Consider the following 21,603-nt stretch of genomic DNA (forward strand, 5'->3'; position numbering starts at 1 on the left):
TGGATTCATTTTTCCATCATATTATGCACTGCTTGTTTCCATGGTTACGAGTCACCTCGTAATCCAGCAGCAGTGGTTGTGCTTTCACAGCATAGGAAAAAGCACCAGCCTGTGTGCACTCCCAGACACCAGAGAGGCTGGTGTTTTATCCTATAGCAAGCAAGAACGACCACCACTGCTGGATTGCAAGGTGGTCGTAACTATGGAAATGAGCAGTGTATTATGTGATGGAAAAATGAATCCAGCCAGCAAAGGAAGCAATATGAACAATCACAATACATTAGTAAGTGCCTTGTATTAATTTTCTCTACATAATAAATGCCATTTGCTGAAGTAAGGACTAAAACTATGACATGCAGTACTTTTAGTCCGGCTGCCTCTCGCCGTATGCTGCCATGCTGCCGCTGGAACTCCGCCCCCTTTATAGTCAATGGGGACGGAGCTGCAGTCCGGGGGCACACGTGAACTAGTGGCAGGACGGATCCGACAGGCTGTTTACCCGCCGGAGCAGCCTGCCAGACTCCCCTGCCGCTAGTGTTAGCCTAAGACAACCCCTTTAAGGCTAGTTTCACACTAGCATTGTGAGATCCAACTGACTGTTCCATCATGGAGCAATAGAGCATTACCTAGACTAGATACAACTGCATCCTTTATCAGCTGGGAGCAGGACTAGCTATGTGATGGGTTTACAGTCTTGGTATGTCATTCACTGACAGCAAACAAATATCTTGACATGGTGAGGAATTGAAACACAAAGTATTGTATATTAGAAAGCTGTAGAACTTTTCATTTATACAGTAATAAAGCTTTATTTATATAAGACTTAAAAATACCTTTAAGAGCCCATTATTGTGTCAAAACATAGATGTAAATTAACAAACTGACAGGACATTAAGCTCTGCCTAGAGCAGCCTATACACGGTGGACAGGCTCTAGTGAGGGAGACCACCAAGTAACTTAATCTCTAAAAGAAGTTTCAGCTTTCATAACTAAGACACTACTTTGCATAAACTAAACATAACTCCAAATCAAAAGACGCAGTAAATCATGGTGGTGAAATTGTTAAGACTGTTAGTGATTGTTGTTGATTGTTAACACTGAAGGGGAAGCCTGCTGCAGTCTCCATACATACTTTGACTGGGACAAACAAAACAGTGGTGGTCTGGTGCATGATGTAATCATTGACCGCTTTACACTGATCCTACATTCCAGTGAGTTGGAATATTGCAGATCAAGCGGTGCAAAGGTAGTTATGTTGCTGCAAGACCAGGAGGGGCTTATTCGCCACATACCTTCTGCAAGCTACAATCCTTTAAAAAAAAACATTGTATGGTGCAATGTGTTATTTCCCCCAAATGCAGCACGGCCACAATGTTTCTGCCATTGTCATCGACCACTTTGCCTAGTTGTAGTTAACCGGGACACATCCAGCGGCAGGGTAACTGAAAGTAATGCTCTGCCCTGTATTTCTTGTGGCACAGTAAAATATCAATTTTTGCAGCTGACACTAAACTGTGTAAAGTATAATGCTAGAGATGGATCTGGATAGATTGGATGCTTGGGCAGAGAAATAGCAGATGAGGATTAACACTGACAAATATAAGGTTATGCACATGGGAAGGAATAATGCAAGTCACCTGTACATACTAAATGGTAAAACACTGGGTAACACTGACATGGAAAAGGACCTAAGAATTTTAGTGAACAGCAAACTAAGCTGTAGAAACCAGTGTCAGGCAGCTGCTGCCAAGGCCAATAAGATAATGGGTTGCATCAAAAAGGGCATAGATGCCTGTGATGAGAACATAGTCCTACCACTTTACAAATCGCTAGTCAGACCACACATGGAGTACTGTGTACAGTTCTGGGCTCCTGTGAACAAGGCAGACGTGGATACAGTGTAGAGGAGGGCAATTAAAGTAATAACTGGGTAGACTAAAGTACCCAGAAGTTTGATCAAAATTAGGGTTATTCACTTCAGAAAAAAGATGACTGGGGAGATCTTATAACTATGTATAAATATATCAGGGGTCAGTACAGAGATCACTCCCATCATCTATTTATCCCCAGGACTGTGACGAGGGGACATGCTCTGTGTCTGGAGGAAAGAAGGTTCGTACACACCATAGAAGAGGATTCTTTATGGTAAGAGCAGTGAGACTATGGAACTCTCTACCTGAGGAGGTGGTGATGGTGTATTCCCTAAAAGAGTTCAAGAGGGGCCTGAATGTATTTCTGGAGTGTAATAATATTACAGGTTATAGTTAGTCGAGAGGGGTTGTTGATCCAGGGAGTTATTCTGATTGCCTGACTGGAGTTGGGAAGGAATTTTTTTCCCCTAAAGTGAGGAAAGTTGGCTTCTACCTCACAGGGTTTTTTTTTTTTGCCTTCCTCTGGATCAACTTGCAGGATAACAGGCTGAACTGGATAAACAGTTGTCTTTTTTCAGCCCTTAAAAACTATGTTACTATGTTACTGTGACCGGAGGATGTCCATTGAGGAGGACGTGTAGAGGTTGATAAATTCCATGGTGCGGGAACCAGACCCACACAAACATGGAGATGTCAATAGGACCTGACCTTGTTGCTGTGCTGCTGCCATGCAAAACATTGACCCAGTGGGCCATTAAAAACATGTACTTTACTTGCCCGCAACAGCTACTGCAGGTGTCTATTGTAGCGTGCACCTTGCTGCACAGTGACAATTCCAAGGAGTGGCCCACGTTTACTGACACGTTAGAGTACAAGGCAGTGGAATCCACTAAGTGGTATGGTGGCGACTGCATTGCATGCAACTTGTGCTGTAAAAGAGATTAGGTGCCTATGTTTGTGTTTGAATGCCCATGGCTTACTTTCATCCTGCAGATCTTGCACATAGCACTGGTTTTGTCTGCAAGCACTATGGATGAAAATTGCCATATGGAAGATACCCGCCTGGCCTAGGTCTTCCGCATTTTGAATCTGCACCCACTGTTCCAAAGCTGACCAATGTTTTGGGCTGACCAATGTTTTGGCCATACAATGCCTCTGCTCTTTATAGCCACAGTGGCCACCACCCTTCTCGCTGATGTCACCTCCTCCTAAGCATCCTGATCCGATCCCCAAGTCCTGTCCAGCACACAATCATCATCATAGTCCTCACCCTCCCCACCACCCTAAATAGACTTTGATATGTCACCATAGGCTCCTTGGCCCCACTCATGATTCCCTCCCTCTGTATATCAGCCAAGTGTCACTGTTGCCATGACTACCAGTGCCCCTACTGCCACCACTGTGGCCGCAAGTGCCACTACTACTACCACCAACACATCTATGGATATGGGTCATCAGGTCCCGGGACCCGGGGCAAAAGGCATGGTGTCAGACTGAGAAGTGACATCAACATCATCCTGCTTTAACTAAGAGTATGAATGAGCCATCTGGTGCACAATGTCATCGTCTTTGTCCTCAATAATAAACTTTCACTTGCCTGAAGAGAGGGAGAACTGTGGCCTACTGCTGCTACTACTGGTCAAATGGATGGTGCCGATTGTGCTGTTACTGCTGTTTACTCTACTCCAGCCACCCACATTCTCACTGGTAGATGATGACGAACGCGTCTTTTCTTTTGCACTCTGTCATTTACCAGAAATCATGAAGCCTACTTAAACAATGGCAAGTCAGAGGTTTGGTACCTAGAATATTAAATTAGGAAAATGTGCAACAAGTTTAGATGATAAAAAAAAAGTGCAATTGGACATCCCCTGGCTGTGACCAAACTATACACTGGTATTGACGCACTAAAATACACTTAGTTGCACATTATTATTATTATTATTTACAGTAGAAAACCTTTTTTTTTTTTTTTTAATACAGGTCTAATTGGACGTCCCCTAGCTACAACCAAACTATACACTGCAATTGACCCATTAAAGGGGTTGTCCCACTTCATTAAATCGGTTTATCCTAATTTATTGTCCCCCAGTGAACATTTCTTCCTATATATGTGTTTAAAAAAAAACTTTCCTTCACCCTAAAACAGCTTATATTACTATCCTTTGTTTACTAGGATCTCCCCTGGATACGGCCGCTTTTCGCCGGCCGCATCCTTTTGCCGCGCCTGCGCACTACAGTGGAGTAAATTTATCGTCCGCCCTCTCCACTACATGAACGCGCACGACCGCGCATGCGCAGTATATCCGCCGCGTCTTGGATAAAGCTGCGCATGCGCGGGCGTCACAACAGTTCGGGCGAGTCAGCGGAGTGAGCGGACGGACGTCGGAGGAACAGGATACTGTAAGTATAATATCTGCTGAACCACTAATCGACCAACGATAATTGAATATTCTGCAATAAAGGGGTTTCATAGGAAATTCCATGGGGGCATTTTTATGTACACTGGGGGGGCAAATGTATTCTATCTATGGACACTGGGGGCAACTATATTATATTTATGCAAACTGGGGGCAACTATATTATATATTTGGACATTGGGGGCAACTATATTATATGTATGGACACTGGGGGCAACTATATGAATTTTATGCAGACTGGGGGCCACTATATTATATCTATGGACACTGGGGGCAACTATATGAATTTTATGCAGACTGGGGGCAACTATATTATATCTATGGACAGCAGGGATAACAGGGATATGTAGCAGAGCTAGGTCTGCGCTGGTACATTCTCAGTGATCGGTGAGGTGGGTATTATCAATATATGGCATATAAAGAATGGTGGAGAGATATTACAGGTGTAGGACTGAGATAACAGGGATATGTAGCAGAGCTAGGTATGCGCAGGTACATTCTCAGTGATCGGTGAGGTGGGGATTATCAATATATGTCATATAAAGAATGGTGGAGAGATATTACAGGTGTAGGACTGAGATAACAGGGATATGTAGCAGAGCTAGGTATGCGCTGGTACATTCTCAGTGATTGGTGAGGTGGGGATTATCAATATATGGCATATAAAGAATGGTGGAGAGATATTACAGGTGTAGGACTGAGATAACAGGGATATGTAGCAGAGCTAGGTATGTGCTGGTACATTCTCAGTGATTGGTGAGGTGGGGATTATCAATATATGGCATATAAAGAATGGTGGAGAGATATTACAGGTGTAGGACTGAGATAACGGGGATATGTAGCAGAGCTAGGTATGCGCTGGTACATTCTCAGTGATCGGTGAGGTGGGGATTATCAATATATGGCATATAAAGAATGGTGGAGAGATATTACAGGTGTAGGACTGAGATAACAGGGATATGTAGCAGAGCTAGGTATGCGCTGGTACATTCTCAGTGATTGGTGAGGTGGGGATTATCAATATATGTCATATAAAGAATGGTGGAGAGATAGTACAGGTGTAGGACTGACATAAAATGGATATGTAGCAGAGCTAGGTATGCGCTGGTACATTCTCAGTGATTGGTGAGGTGGGGATTATCAATATATGTCATATAAAGAATGGTGAAGAGATAGGGTAATACACTGATATGTGGCCGAGTTCCATATAAGCTGGGTAATAGGTCAGTGATAATATCAGACACCGGGAAAGCTGGGTAATAAGTCTATAAGACTTATTACCCAGCTTTCCCGGTATCAGATATTATCACTGACTTATTACCCAGCTTTCCCGGTATCAGATATTATCACTGACTTATTACCCAGCTTTCCCGGTATCAGATATTATCACTGACTTATTACCCAGCTTTCCCGGTATCAGATATTATCACTGACTTCTGACTTATTACCCAGCTTTCCCGGTGTACAATATTATTACAGACTTATTACCCAGCTTTCCCGGTGTACAATATTATCACTGACTTATTACCCAGCTTTCCCGGTGTACAATATTATTGTACACTGGGAAAGCTGGGTAATAAGTCAGTGATAATATCTGATACCGGGAAAGCTGGGTAATATCACTGACTTATTACCCAGCTTTCCCGGTATCAGATATTATCACTGACTTATTACCCAGCTTTCCCGGTGTACAATAATATTGTACACCGGGAAAGCTGGGTAATAAGTCAGTGATAATATTGTACACCGGGAAAGCTGGGTAATAAGTCAGTGATAATATCTGATACCGGGAAAGCTGGGTAATAAGTCAGTGATAATATTGTACACCGGGAAAGCTGGGTAATAAGTCTGTAATAATATTGTACACCGGGAAAGCTGGGTAATAAGTCAGTGATAATATTGTACACCGGGAAAGCTGGGTAATAAGTCAGTGATAATATCTGATACCGGGAAAGCTGGGTAATAAGTCAGTGATAATATTGTACACCGGGAAAGCTGGGTAATAAGTCAGTGATAATATCTGATACCGGGAAAGCTGGGTAATAAGTCAGTGATAATATTGTACACCAGGAAAGCTGGGTAATAAGTCAGTGATAATATCAGACATCGGGAAAGCTGGGTAATAAGTCAGTGAATATATCTATCTATATCTAGCACAGATCATATGGCTACTAGCTAACATGCATTTGGGCTGTAGTGATTTATTGTTTTTGCTGCACAGAATGGGTTTGTAACACAGGTTTTATGTGTAAGTGTATTAGAATGCAGGACAGCCACAAGTTACTCCATTAGTTCACTAGCATTGGTCAGTGGTCACTGAGTGATTCCCCAGGAGAGGGATGGGCTTTACATACTCTGCAGGCTCCATGTGGATGACTCATCCACATGAACGAGCACGGACTGAGCTCTGAGGGTGAGTCATGAGGAGGCGTGGCCTTCACTCAACTGCCTGAGAAGCAGGAAGTTATCAGGACATCTACTGCTGGTAAGATTGAAACAGCAAAGTGGGACAACCCCTTTAAGATATGTTTAAAGAGGACCTTTCACGGGTCCAGATTTTATAAAGGAAGTATCAGGGTATGTAAGGCATACAGCTGGAATCTAATAGCGCTTACTATTTTTTCTGGGTGCCGCTCTGTTCGTCCGCTGTAGCCCTGTGAAATTATCCCACCCTGTATGCTGATTTTTGCATCGGTACAAGGGAGGAGGAAACTGCCCTGTTTCTCAATGGGCGTCTCCTTCTCCATGGCTGTGAGCTGTCCAGCCAGGGAGAATGTGAGTTTTTTTCTCTCCCTGGCTATGATGCTCTCCGCTGCGATTGGACAGCTCACAGCCAGGGAGAAGGAGGTGGCAATTGAGAAACAGGGCAGTCTCCTTCTCCCCGTACCGTTGCGTTTTCATTTTATTTCCCTATCTTCCTTGAGCCATTACTTATTTATTTTTCCATTCATATAGTTGTATGAGGGCTTATTTTTTGTCGGACAAGTTGTACTTTCTAATGCCGCCATTAATTATGGCATACAATGTAGTGGGAAGCGGTAAAAAAAATCCAAATGGGGTAAAATTGGAAAAAAAATACAAATCCTCCACCGTTTTACGAATTTTGTTCCCGCGGTGTTTCATTTGTGGCAAAAACAATGCCAGTAATTCTCTGGGTCAGTATGATTACAACGATACCCCATATGTATAAGTTTTGCATGTCTAAATAGTGTAAAAATAAATGTAAACTATGAAAAAAAAAAAATTTTTTACATCACCATATTCTGACTTCCATAACTTTTTATACTTATGTCTACTGAGCTGTATAGGGGCTCATTTTTTGCAGGACAATCTCGAGTTTTTATTGATACCATTTTGGAGTGTGTGTGACTTTTCGATCACATTTTATTACTTTTTGGGGGGTAAGAGAAGCAATGAAAAAATAGCAATCGGCCATTTTGACCCTTTTTTCTGTTACGTTTTTTACTATATTTGAAAAAAACATTTTTATATTTTAATAGTACGGGCGTTTTCAATCGCGGTGACACCCATGATATTTATAGTTATTGTTATTTAGGTATTTATTTTTTTATTATACGGAAAAGGAGGTGATTTAAACTTTTATATTTTTTATTTTTAATATAAATTTTTACTTTTTTTTATGATTCTGAAGCTCATATATGAGCGTATAAATTCATATTTTTTTTTTCATTTTGTACAATCAGGGATTTTTTAAATGACTTTATTACTGTGAATTGCTAATTTTTTATGTTGGCCTGCCATCTGCCTCATTCAGCACAACTACCGACTTCCCCATTGGTCACAGGGGGTGTCGGTAGGAAGCCCGGAAGCGCGCACTTTTGGGTTTTTGCACATTTAGATGCCATGATCTCACTTGATCATGGTATCTAAAGCCTTTAATTACTGTGATCTGCATTATTGAAGGTCACGGTAATTAGCTGCAAGTCTCTGCTGTTTGACGCCCGCTGCATGTGCGAGTGGGCGCCATATTCACACATCGATCCAACGCCATACATGCACAGCGCTGGTAGCTAAAGGGTTAAATGATCTGTATGCAATGCAACACATGAAGTTATAAACAGCTCCAACTGCCCTGACAGTAATACACTGTCACGGTCTCTCCTGTGACAGGGGTCAGAAGATCTAAGAGACTAGCTGCACGTGATGTGATCTGACAGCCTCTCTTGTTTCACTTGCTTCTGTGTTGTTGCTGGGTATGACCACACCTCTGGTCTCAGGTGTAGCTTAAGTGGTCATTCCAACTCCTTTATTTAGTCTGGCCGCACCCATCATGCTATGTGGTTGATAGCTCCTTTTGGATGTTGGAAGTGCTGGTGTTGGTTCTCCTCTGAGTTCCTGCTCGTCTGCATACTTCGGAGTTAAGTGTCTTTCCTTTATTTGTTGTTTGTCGTTTTCCCCTACCTTTTGGCATTAGGCCTGAGGGAGTCTCCTGTTCCTTCAGCTGGGAAGGAACAGGTCATCTCTTGTCAAACAAAACCTGACCCAAGAGAGAGTCACAAGAACCACCCCATAAATGCACATCCAACAATGAACCAGTATGAAAAATATATATAAAGTTTATTGGACACACCAACAGACAAATATTAAAAATTGTATACAATTAGAACAAAGTGCGGTATGCAATAAAATATATGTAACCGACACACACAGGTCCACTGAATTGCCACAAAATGGGCATAAATATTATAAGCAGCATATGAAAATACAATGCAGAACATAAAGCAAATATGAAGTAAGGTAAGACCACTAGAAATGCAAACAGACCATGATAAGGTCTAATTTAGATAGCCAAAACCTACATGAGCCGCTGGAGCAGTGGACCTGGAAGAATGAGTAACACCCAACGCGTATCGCCGGGAGAGTCCAGCTTCCTCAGGGGTGACTCTTGTCCTGACACTATTTCCATGGCCCTTTAGGGTCAAATAGGGCCCTAGGTTCCAGCGTATGACCATTCCTACCATCTAGATCTGTTCATACTGATAGTAATCGATTAAAGAGAAATAAAAAAGAGGTTTTATCTCACAAGGGGGTGCCACTCTTTGCTTAATTGGTTGTAAAATTCAATTACCATTTGATTTTAATATTTAAATATTTAAAATATGTTAAAATGTTTTGAAATATTTTACCAGAGTCACTGTGTCTGGCAGGCTAAAGATTAATTCTTCGGTAGATTTTCAACCAAAATCATAAATCATATAAAACCAATCTGTAAAGTGAAACTAAATTCGTACTTACTTCACCCAGGAGGAGAGATGGGGGATAAACTCAAGACACCCCCAAACCCTTCCTCCTGCGCCTGGTTCACTTCTAGAATATCAGGAAATAACGGCAGTCCTGTGGCTGGAGCTTCTTGTCAATTCCTTTATTTAGAAATTCAGGGTAGGGTGAGGAGGAGGCCCAACGCGTTTCGGGGATATGTAGATCCCCTTCATCAGGAGCATGTGAATTATTCTTAGGTCAACATTATAATAGGTCATTGCGTCCATATTGGATTTTTTTTACTTTTTCTCTTTTTTTGCATAGATATTTTATTTCAATATTATTATCACAATATTCCATATTTTGAAATAAATCATCTTAGGCTAATAATTTATCACTAAAATACCAAGATGGATGAAAGTGGCTGTTATAGAATAAAACTACAAAGGTAATGTCCATTTGGTCTTGAATTATCGTCTGGATCTAAGTGTAATGAATCTTTGTTGCAAATAACTGACTTGACCTAAGCTGCCATTTAGTTCTTTTACTGATGGTTGTCTGCGTTTTTGTGTGGCTGTAACTAAATACAAATCTTTTTACTGTATTAGGTACACAAGAGATATTATTACAATAGAACAATGCAGCCATCAGATGCTTCCTATTCAATGGTGTACAATGGAACTAGGATGACACTCACTATTCATCTTTAGGGTAAGTTCACACATGGCAGATTAGTGCAGTAATTTCTGCATCAGTTCCATTGATCTGAATGAGGTTTGCAGAAATCCTGTTAATGGGACAGGGTGTTGCGGAAATCACTATTAAGGAGATGGGGTAATGTGGAGGTCACTAATAAAGGCCGATGTGGAGGTCACTGTTAATGGTTCTGGCTACTGTGAAGGTCACTGTTAAGGGGAAGGTATGCTGTGGAGGTCACTGTTAAAGGAGCTGGCACTGTGGAGGTCTCTGTTAAGGGGGCAGGGAACATTGGAGGTCACAGCTAAGGAGACGGTCCGCTATGGAGGTCAGTGTTAAGGGGCGGGGTGCTGTAGAGGTCACTATTAAGGGGGCAAAGTGTTGTGGAAGTCACATTTTAAGAGAACGAAGCTCTGTGGAGGTCACTCAGATGGACTCCTTGGTACCCCAAGGGTACTGGGCACCTCCATCAGTGTTATGTCTTCCCAAATGGAACGTATTCCAACCGCTGTTACTATTGCCCGAAGAATCAGGCAGCACTCATTTTGAGGTAAGCAGAATGTCAAGAGCCTTTATTAACACAAAGCATTTGAGTTTTATAGAAAGAAACCCACCCCCTCCCAGTCTAGAAAGAACCAGTATCAACCACTTTGTAGGAGTCCGATTTGTCCCAATACACATATTGAGTTAATAGGGCAAACATCATGGCACAGAGTCTAACAATGGGCTGATTAGTTTAACAGATAGGTGTGGATGGGGGATGGGAGGATAAACAAAGAGACATACACAATATTTGTGAGAGGTAGCGAACGTACGAAGCAGCTGCTTTAGCGTTCCATTGAACCTCTCACACAGTCCGTTCGTCTGGGGGTGGTATGGAGAGCTGTACTGGGGGTCAATCCCACACAGCTTTCAGATCTGCTGGGTCAGTTTAGCGGTAAATTGAGTCCCCTGGTCCGAGATAATATCTCTAGGAAATCTCAACCGAGCAAAAATCCTGAGTAGGGCATTAGCCACCGTCTCTGCATGGATATTGGCCAGTGGAATCTCCTCTGGGTAACGAGTGGCATAGTCCACGACCGTCAATATATACCTCTTTCCAGAGGGACTGGGATGGCGAAGTGGTCCAACCAGGTCAACGGCAATCTGACTAAACGGTTCAGAAATGATGGGCATAGGATATAAGGAAGCTCTGGAATGGTCACCCTTCTTTCCCACCCGCTGACAACTGTCGCAGGTCCGACAGTATTGTCGAACGTCCTAGGTAATCCCTGGCCAAAAGAATAACTGGATCAGGCGGGCGTGTGTTTTAGTAACTCAAAAGTGCCCCGCTAAAGGAATGTCATGGGCAATGCTAAGAAGCTGGGACCGATGTTGCCGGGGTGCCACTAACTGGTGCTTTGGTAGATGGTGAGATCTCTTGCCCTCAGTCACCCTGTACAGTAGCCCCCATCCCACTAAAAGCGGTCCCCTCCAAACCCCCCCGGGGTTCAACCCCGCTCTCTCTCTATACTTGGTCAATGAGGGGTCGATGCCCCTTCATGGCCAGAACTCAAAATCAGGTAGAGATTTCAGTTCCACCAGTTTGGAATTCCCCCACAAGGGCGTAACTGGGGATAATGTACTGCTTTTCCCTCCATCCTCTCCCACCACCACAGGGGCATTCCATGCATTGATCACCCCCACCATTAGTGTAGTGAGCTGTTTTAACGGGTATTTCCCTGCTCTATAACACTGCTTACAACTTGACCGTATCTACTAAACACTGCTTGTACTGTGACCGTATCACCTAAACACTGCTTACACCGTGACCTTATCTCCTAAACACTGCTTATACTGTGACCGTATCACCTAAACACTGCTTACACCATGACCGTATCACCTAAACACTGCTTACACTGTGACCATATCACCTAAGCACTGCTTATACTGTGACCGTATCACCTAAACACTGCTTACACAGTGAACGTATCACCTAAACACTGCTTACACTGTGACCGTATCACCTAAACACTGCTTACACAGTGACCGTATCACCTAAACACTGCTTACACAGTGACCGTATCACCTAAACACTGCTTACACTGTGACCGTATCACCTAAGCACTGCTTACACTGTGACTGTATCACCTAAACACTGCTTACACAGTGACCGTATCACCTAAGCACTGCTTATACTGTGACCGTATCACCTAAACACTGCTTACACAGTGAACGTATCACCTAAACACTGCTTACACTGTGACCGTATCACCTAAACACTGCTTACACAGTGACCGTATCACCTAAACACTGCTTACACAGTGACCGTATCACCTAAACACTGCTTACACTGTGACCGTATCACCTAAGCACTGCTTACACTGTGACTGTATCACCTAAACACTGCTTACACAGTGACCGTATCACCTAAACACTGCTTACACTGTGACCGTGTCTCCTAAACACTGCTTACACTGTGACTGTATCTCCTAAACAACGCTTACACTGGACAGTATCACCTAAACACTGCTTATATTGTGACCGTATCACCTAAACACTGCTTATACTGTGACTGTATCACCTAAACACTGCTTATAATTCCAAATATTTACATTATGTTAATTAAATGTAAAAAAATTTAGGGTTCCAGAAGCTCCACCAGAACGGATGAGGAGGACGTCTCCAGTTTTTGGATAGACTACCTCCTCATCCAGATGGTGGAGGACCGACCACCATTGTGGGACCAGATCGACCGCCACGCAGACCATCATGCAACCCGGCTGCTCTGGATCCAGATTTGCGTTGCCATTGTACCCAACTGGGACGACCTCAGTGATACTCAACGGGATGAGTGCCGCAAGTATATACTATTTCATTTCTATATTGCATACATGTCAGCTTAATTTATCAAAAATGGTTTTCTATCTGGTTGAAGTGGGTCACTGTCACCGATATTTCACAATATATTTTTGTTTGTTGTTGTGGCAGGTTCAATCAAATAGTTAACCATTTTTTTTGTCAAAAAAACATGTTTTTCTTGTTGACAGGGACGACAATCATGGTGCATGGCGGTCAATGAGGGACCGCTACAAGAAGGACTTCAATGAGGAGGTCAAGCGCCCGAGTGGGTCTGGAGGAAACCAAAAGCGGCTGTATTGTTATTCAGCCGCATTGGGGTTCCTAAGAAGAACTTCACCAGCGTGAGCGGATATGATTGACAAATAGTTTGTAGAAGAGCCTGCACAGTATCTACCAGCGCTGGTGGAGCAACATAAGTATGTGTTGCTCCTACAGCGTGGGCAGATAAGGTTGACAAATAGTTTAGGCCGCACATTATTTACCAGAGCTCAGTAGTGTGTAACATAGAGGCCTGACATAATCTGCCAGCGCATGGAAGCGTGACACAAGTATTCGTCACGCCAACAGCGTGGGGAGAGTATGTTGACAATCTGTAGTGTGCAGAAGACGCCGGCCATAATCTACCAGCGCTGGTGGAGCGACAAAAGTATGTGTCGCTCCTCCTAAGTGTGGACATAAATATATAAAACAAGACAAAATGTATGGTGGCTCAAACATTTTAAACAAAAAAAATTTTAATATACATGTATTTTCAATGAATAAACACCATTGTAGCCATCCATATAACGAGGTAACCAAACAGAAACAGAATAATTTTACATGAACAAATTAACAATAATATTTTTGACAAAACGGTCCTGCCAGTGAACCTTCCGGCATCAGAGCAGAAATAATCTGCAAAAGAGTCTCTCATCCTTGCAACCGATACACATTCCGGTATCTGCTACACATTTTGGGAAAGTGGTTGTGTAACACAACAGCACACTTTACCACCTCGTTGAACATTTCAACTTTCATATGAATTGGTTTTGAGAAATTGGCAAACAAAAGCCCGAATGTGCATTTCACCATCCTTCGAGCCCTGGTCAAGCAGTAGTTGAATGAGCATTTTTTTATTTATTTAATCTACGGCTAGAATATGGCTTCATAAGATTTCCACACATTTGGAAGGCCTCATCACTAACCAACACAAACGGCATGGGTGGAGCGTCTGTACCTGGCAGTGGTTGAGGAGGTGGGAAATCAAATTGTCTATTATATAGACTTCGCCCTATATAAGAATTTTTAAATACCATGGAATCGTTTGTGCGTCCATAGGCCCTAAAGAAAACTCAGTTTCTCTTGGTGAGCCCAGATTGGAGTGCCTTTTTGGCATTCTAGATTTTTTGGGACTGTATATAAATATTGAAAGAGGGTAAAAACTTTAGTGCTAGGAATATCAAACTGTATTTCTAACACTATAGTTTCCTCTGCACCCTTTTTGTCAGTTACCTGATTGCTGGGTAAGCCTCTACCAACATCAGGTCACTCCTGCGCTCACATTTGGGCCTTCCAATTGGAAAGCATTAACTCAAAGCTTTTCTGTAGGGTTTTTAAAGAGCCTGGTTGTCGTCATGCAAAGCTTAAAGGGGTTGTCCCACTTTGCTTTTTTAATCTTATCAGCAGTAGATGTCCTGATAACTTCCTGGTTCTCAGGCAGTTGAGTGAAGGCCACGCCTCCTCATGACTCACCCTGCGTGCTCGTTCATGTGTATGAGGTCATCCACATGGAGCCGTATGTGAGGTCCCGCCCCCCCCCAGTATAATAAACATTGAGTGCGGCCCCCCCCCCCAGTATAATATACATTTAGTGCGCCCCCCCCCCCCAGTATAATATACATTCAGTGCGGCCGCCCCCCCCCAGTATAATATACATTCAGTGCGGCCACCCCCCCCCCCCCAGTATAATATACATTCAGTGCGGCCACCCCCCCCCAGTATAATATACATTCAGTGCGGCCACCCCCCCCCCCAGTATAATATACATTCAGTGCGGACCCCCCCAGTATAATATACATTGGTGGCGCAGTGGGAAGTGCCAATGAGGGTTAAAAAAATAAATAAAAAATTAACTCACCTCCTCCAATTGTTCGCGCAGCTGCCGGTCTCCTGTTCTATCTTTAGGACCTGTGAAAGGACCTTTGGTGACATCACTGTGGTCATCACATGGTACATCATATGATCCATCACCATGGTAATGGACCATGTGATTAGCTCAGTGACGTCACCAAAGGTCCTTTCACAGGTCCTAAAGATAGAACAGGAGACCGGCAGCTGCGCGAACAATTGGAGGAGGTGAGTTAATTTTTTATTTATTTTTTTAACCCTCATTGGCACTTCCCACTGCGCCACCAATGTATATTATACTGGGGGGGTCCGCACTGAATGTATATTATACTGTGGGGGGGGTGGCCGCACTGAATGTATATTATACTGGGGGGGGGTGGCCGCACTGAATGTATATTATACTGGGGGGGGGGGTGGCCGCACTGAATGTATATTATACTGGGGGGGGGGGGGGGCGCACTGCGCCACCAATGTTAATACAAATGCAGGAGGTGGGTGCCGGAGTGAAATAGCCGGCACCCGACCTCTATGATAGGGGGCTGCGATCAGCGGCAGTTAACCCCTAAGGTCCCGCTCCCTGTCATAGAGGTCGGGTGCCGGCTATTTGATTCCGGCACCCGCCTGCTGTATTTGCGCATGCGCGGGCGTGCGCGTACTTGTAGGAATGGAGAGGCGGCCCGAGTACTTGTTCAGCCGTTGTGCGCAGGCGCGGCACAGCGATGCGGCCGGACGAAAGAGGCCGTATCCATGGGATACAGAAAACAACAAAGGAATCGCTTTACATGATTTTTTGAATGAAAGGTAGCTTTTGGATAATAACATGGATAGGAAGATATGTTGTGTGGGGGTAAATAGATTAGATAAAACCTATTTTATGAAGTGGGACAACCCCTTTAAGGATGTCCAGTGTTATTTCACGTAGTTAAACTCCCTGAAGCGACTCTAGTGGCTGTCTGGTAGAGAGCCAATAGAGGATCAGATGACCTTGCAAGGTAGTATTTAAGATTGCAAGGTTAGGGGGACATGGGCACTGCACCCAAAGCCATTAAACAAGATGAAGTGGTCTTGGTGCCTTTATTGTCCCTTTATAGAGCAACTTGTTACTACCTACCAGAGTGCGATTGCATTTTGTGTTTTTGTGTTTGTTACTACCTTCACCTGCCCTTCATGGCCACTGGAATACAAGTAGAACAGTGGCCATCTGGGGTCTTTGCACAATATTCAAAATAGATAAATAAAATATCATAAAAATTATTAAGTGCTTTAGGATTCGGTCATAATCTCAGAATTGGGTCTGAGGTCACAGTGTAAGCAGTGTGTAGAAGATACGGTCGCTTAATTTTCCATCGTCACAGTATTTATGGTTGCCTCATAAGTATTACAGTCACTCACATTGGTTGAATTGGCACATGGATACACATGTGAGCAGTAACGCCATGTCAAGGCTTCACGCCTTGTTACTGACCATTCACACACACCATACTTTTCATTAATATGCATTTGGTATTCCAGATGTTTTGGACTACACCTCCCATAATGCTTTGCCAGCATTATGGGAGATCTAATTCACAGCATCTGGACTGCCTAAGGTTGCCGACCTCTGATCATAGTACATGGTGATCACAGTACACAATGCTGAAGTAGCTGTGCAAACAGGAGCAGCTTGTCGCGTGTCAGATGCCCCTTCAATGCTCCACCCAAGACGCGGGCCTCAAACATGGGCTTCTTCATTCCACTTCATGTACTTCGTGTTCCATAAATGGTTAGAGTAAATGGCATAACAGACACAGTGCTTACGGCCCACATATATACAGCAGACAGACACACAGATTGTGGGAGACACACCGTATTAAATATAAGACAAGGAGACGGAGATTACAGAATCCAGTGAGCGACGGATTTGGTTGCAGATGTGGGGCAGTCCCTCTGGCTGGGGGCAGCTTCTCATCTTTCTCTGAGTGACTAGATGGCTGCAGTTTCGTAGCAAAAAGCATGCCATGGCATATGAGATCTAGGAAAAAATGTTTTTTTATGAAACTAGGGTTGTACACATCTAACACACAGGCCACACGTACTGCACAGCTCCCCATCTAACGCACAGCCCCAAATATAATACACTGCCCCCCCACATGTAACGCACAGCCCCCCATGTAATACACTGCCCCCATCTAACGCACAGACCCCCATCTAATACACTGCCCCCCAACATCTAATGCACAGCCTCCCCCCATTTAACGCACTGGCCACCCCAATATACTTCACAGACCCCTCCCAATCTACTGCACAGACCACCCTAACATATAGCACAGACACCCCCAATATACTGCGTAGACCCCACAAAATATACTGTGCAGATACCCTCAATATACTGAGCAGACAGCACCCCATATACTGCGCAGACAGCCCCCCATATACTGCGCAGACACCCACAATATACTGCGCAAACACCCCCATTATACTGCATAGACCCCCCAAAATATACTGTACAGACCCCCCCCAATATACTGTGCAGACAGCACCCCATATACTGCGCAGACAGCACCCCAATATATTGCGCAGACACCCACAATATACTGCACAGACAGCACCCCATATAATGCACAGACCCCCCAATATACTGTGTGCAGACAGCCCCCCATATACTGCGCAGACCCCACATGTCTGAGAGCGTTGGGAGCAGGGAGAGACTGACCTAATAGAACAGTCAGGATGCTCCAGATGATCAGACCCCGCACGTGCGCAGTGAGTGGTAGGGAGATTTAACAGAACATGTTCGGTATGAGAGATCTCCCTTTCCGCCACGCGTGCGCACTGGCCCATAATTTTTCCCTACCATATAACGCTGCTGAGGCTCCTGGCGCATGTGCAGTGTCGGCCGTTGTCCTGCTGAGAAGTACGGCACAAGCGCATTGCTTCTCACCAGCTCTGCTGTGAAATTTACCTACCGCGTCGTTGTGCGCCTGCGCGGCGCTGCACACCTCCTTCCAAAGCTGGGAACGTCATGTCCGGTGCGGCCGAAATTGACGAGGGTAGAGAGATTTTATGGGTAAGGAAATTTTATAGAACACGACACACATGAAGCCCCGCCACTCTCCTGAGAAGCCCCGCCCCTTACTGACATCTCTCTCACCAGGAGCAGATGCAGACTACATTGTGGTTACAGGACCTGTGGTGATGTCACAGTCATGTGATTAGCCATGTGTGTGGGACGAGTTAGAGGAACACAGGCTCCATGTAGGACTGTGCTGGTGGAGAATGCAGAGGTACTTTATGTATGGAAGGTGTGTATAAAGCAGAGCTTTGTCAGTGTAACCAGTCTATTGTACAGTTTTCTGTGTGTAATGTGCACACAGTAGTTCTATCTGTGTAATGGACATGTAGCTGAGCTGTGTGTGCAATGTGTATATAGTGAACTATCTGTGTAATGGGCATGTGGTAGAGCTGTGTATGTAATATGTATATAGTAGTGTCAGGTGGGCCCTGTGTATGGCAGCGTCAGGTGGGCTCTGTGTATGGCAGCGTCAGGTGGGCTCTGCCTATGGCGGCGTCAGGTGGGCTCTGTGTATGGCAGTGTTAGGTGGGCGCTGTGTATGGCAGCATCAGGTGGGCGCTGTGTATGGCAGCGTCAGATGGGCGCTTTGTATGACAGCAGTGGTCTTATGTTTAATATATGGGCCTATGCATTAGATATTTGAATTACCGCAAAATTCGTACTCCTCCTCGGCTAACAATACTCCTCAAAATTGTTAAGAGGAGTATTTTTACTCTTATGGAAAAAATGTAGTGCAATCTTTGCTGTCAGCTGTAACTTATAGCTGACAGTCTGCTTCAAAGTGCAGACATAACCCCTTCTATGCCATGGTCCTTAGGGACCTGTCATGGTCTTACCTTCTTGCTGCTCTCCTTCGTTTGACATGTGCTGGCGGCCATCTTGGTTTCTGGGTTTCTTGTAGCCTCCCACCCTGCGGCTTCTCCTTCCCACTGGGAGGAGCTGGATGCCTAGCTCATATATATAGGAGGTCTGTGGCTTCAGTTCCTTGCTTGGTCCTCCTGTGTTCACATGCTTCTAAGACTGCTGCTGCTTCTGGTTCCTGATCCTGGCTTCGTCTGACTACCCTGCTGGTTCCTGATCCAGGCTTCATCTGACTACCCTGCTGGTTCCTGATCCAGGCTTCGTCTGACTACCCTGCTGGTTCCTGATCCAGGCTTCGTCTGACTACCCTTCCGGTTCCTGACCTCTGGCCTCGCAAGACCCTGCTTCGGTTTAGCCATCCGTTTGGACTTTTGCCTTACAGCTTGATTTTCAATAAAGCCTTCTTATTTCCACTTATCTCTTGTTGTACGTCTGGTTCATGGTTCCATGACATTAGGACCAAGCCATGAATTCTGACGGTACAGGGCCATCCTCGCTACCTATGCTGGTTGCCAGACTTGATCAGCAGGATCACCTGTTGGGTCGGTTCGCTGTGGCGTTGCAAACCCTGCTTGAACGCACGGCTCATTTAGCTTCCGTTGCCGATGGGTCAGTTGTCGCTCCTGGGCCCGCTCCTACTGCCGCTCCGGTTGTTGCGCCAGAGTCTACCCCGACACCTGTTGCTGCGCCTGCGGTGTTTCGGGGTATGACCGGTTCTGCCCCCCTTCCACAGCGCTTTGGGGGAGAGCCAACTCAGTGCCGAGGTTTCCTTAACCAGGTGGGCATTTATTTCGAGTTGCTGCCACATGCCTTTCCTACTGAGAGATCAAAGGTGGGCTTCTTGATCTCGCTGCTCTCGGACAAGGCCTTGGCCTGGGCCAGCCCATTATGGGAGAACAACAATCTGTCATGGTCTTACCTTCTTGCTGTTCTCCTTCGTTTGACATGTGCTGGCGGCCATCTTGGTTTCTGGGTTTCTTGTAGCCTCCCACCCTGCGGCTTCTCCTTCCCACTGGGAGGAGCTGGATGCCTAGCGCATATATATAGGAGGTCTGTGGCTTCAGTTCCTTGCTTGGTCCTCCTGTGTTCACATGCTTCTAAGACTGCTGCTGCTTCTGGTTCCTGATCCTGGCTTCGTCTGACTACCCTGCTGGTTCCTGATCCAGGCTTCGTCTGACTACCCTGCTGGTTCCTGATCCAGGCTTCGTCTGACTACCCTGCTGGTTCCTGATCCAGGCTTCGTCTGACTACCCTTCTGGTTCCTGACCTCTGGCTTCGCAAGACCCTGCTTCGGTTTAGCCATCCGTTTGGACTTTTGCCTTACAGCTTGATTTTCAATAAAGCCTTCTTATTTCCACTTATCTCTTGTTGTACGTCTGGTTCATGGTTCCATGACATTAGGACCAAGCCATGAATTCTGACGGTACAGGGCCATCCTCGCTACCTACGCTGGTTGCCAGACTTGATCAGCAGGATCACCTGTTGGGTCGGTTCGCTGTGGCGTTGCAAACCCTGCTTGAACGCACGGCTCATTTAGCTTCCGTTGCCGATGGGTCGGTTGTCGCTCCTGGGCCCGCTCCTACTGCCGCTCCGGTTGTTGCGCCAGAGTCTACCCCGACACCTGTTGCTGCGCCTGCGGTGTTTCGGGGTATGACCGGTTCTGCCCCCCTTCCACAGCGCTTTGGGGGAGAGCCAACTCAGTGCCGAGGTTTCCTTAACCAGGTGGGCATTTATTTCGAGTTGCTGCCACATGCCTTTCCTACTGAGAGATCAAAGGTGGGCTTCTTGATCTCGCTGCTCTCGGACAAGGCCTTGGCCTGGGCCAGCCCTTTATGGGAGAACAACAATCCGGTGGTTGCCGAGTTTTCCGGTTTTGTTGCTTCTCTTCGGAAGGTATTCGATGTGCCGGCTCGTGCTGCCTCTGCTGCGAAGCTCCTTATGTCCATCAGACAGGGTTCACGATCCGTAGCTGAATACGCCATTGAGTTTCGTACCCTGGCAGCAGAGGTGGGCTGGAATAATGAGGCTCTGGTCGCTGCTTTCTCTCATGGTCTCTCGGATGCCTTGAAGGATGAGGTTGCAGCTAAGGACCTACCAGTGGAGCTCGAGTCCCTTATTTCTTTCCTGATTTTGATTGACACCAGACTCAGGGAGAGACCTTCCTTTAAGGAGAGCCTGCGGAGGTCTTCTAACAGATTGGCGCCTACGTTTGCTGTCCCACCCGTGCCTCCCTCTCCTCCCACGCCTCCTGGGGATGACTTGTCTGGGGGTGAACCCATGCAGCTGGGGTTTGCTCGCCTGTCCGAGGGGGAGAGGGTACTCCGGAGACGCGAGGGCCGATGCATGTACTGTGGTCTCGGTGGGCATTTTCGGTTGGCATGCCCGAACCGTCCGGGAAACGCTCGCACCTGAGATCCTGTCGGGGGCAGATCTTGGGTGGAGTCTCCTCGTCCCCGGTTTCCCGTGTTGACAAACCACTGATTACTGTTGTCCTCTCCTGGGTCGGGGGCTCGGTGACGACCCAGGCGTTGGTGGA

The 21,603-nt window shown here is 45.4% G+C and overlaps 1 long non-coding RNA gene across 1 annotated transcript in view; it reads left to right on the forward strand.

Annotated features, from left to right (window-relative positions):
* The first annotated feature begins 6,720 nt into the window (after nucleotides 1-6,720).
* The window catches only part of LOC122927183, a 36,976-nt gene continuing 22,093 nt past the window's right edge, over nucleotides 6,721-21,603 (forward strand). Inside the window, exons 1-2 of the long non-coding RNA XR_006387766.1 lie at nucleotides 6,721-6,776; nucleotides 10,120-10,222. This is a non-coding gene — a long non-coding RNA (uncharacterized LOC122927183). The remainder of the gene's footprint in view (nucleotides 6,777-10,119; nucleotides 10,223-21,603) is intronic.

Source organism: Bufo gargarizans, chromosome 2, assembly GCF_014858855.1.
Source record: "Bufo gargarizans isolate SCDJY-AF-19 chromosome 2, ASM1485885v1, whole genome shotgun sequence".
In the NCBI taxonomy this organism is placed as follows: domain Eukaryota; kingdom Metazoa; phylum Chordata; class Amphibia; order Anura; family Bufonidae; genus Bufo; species Bufo gargarizans.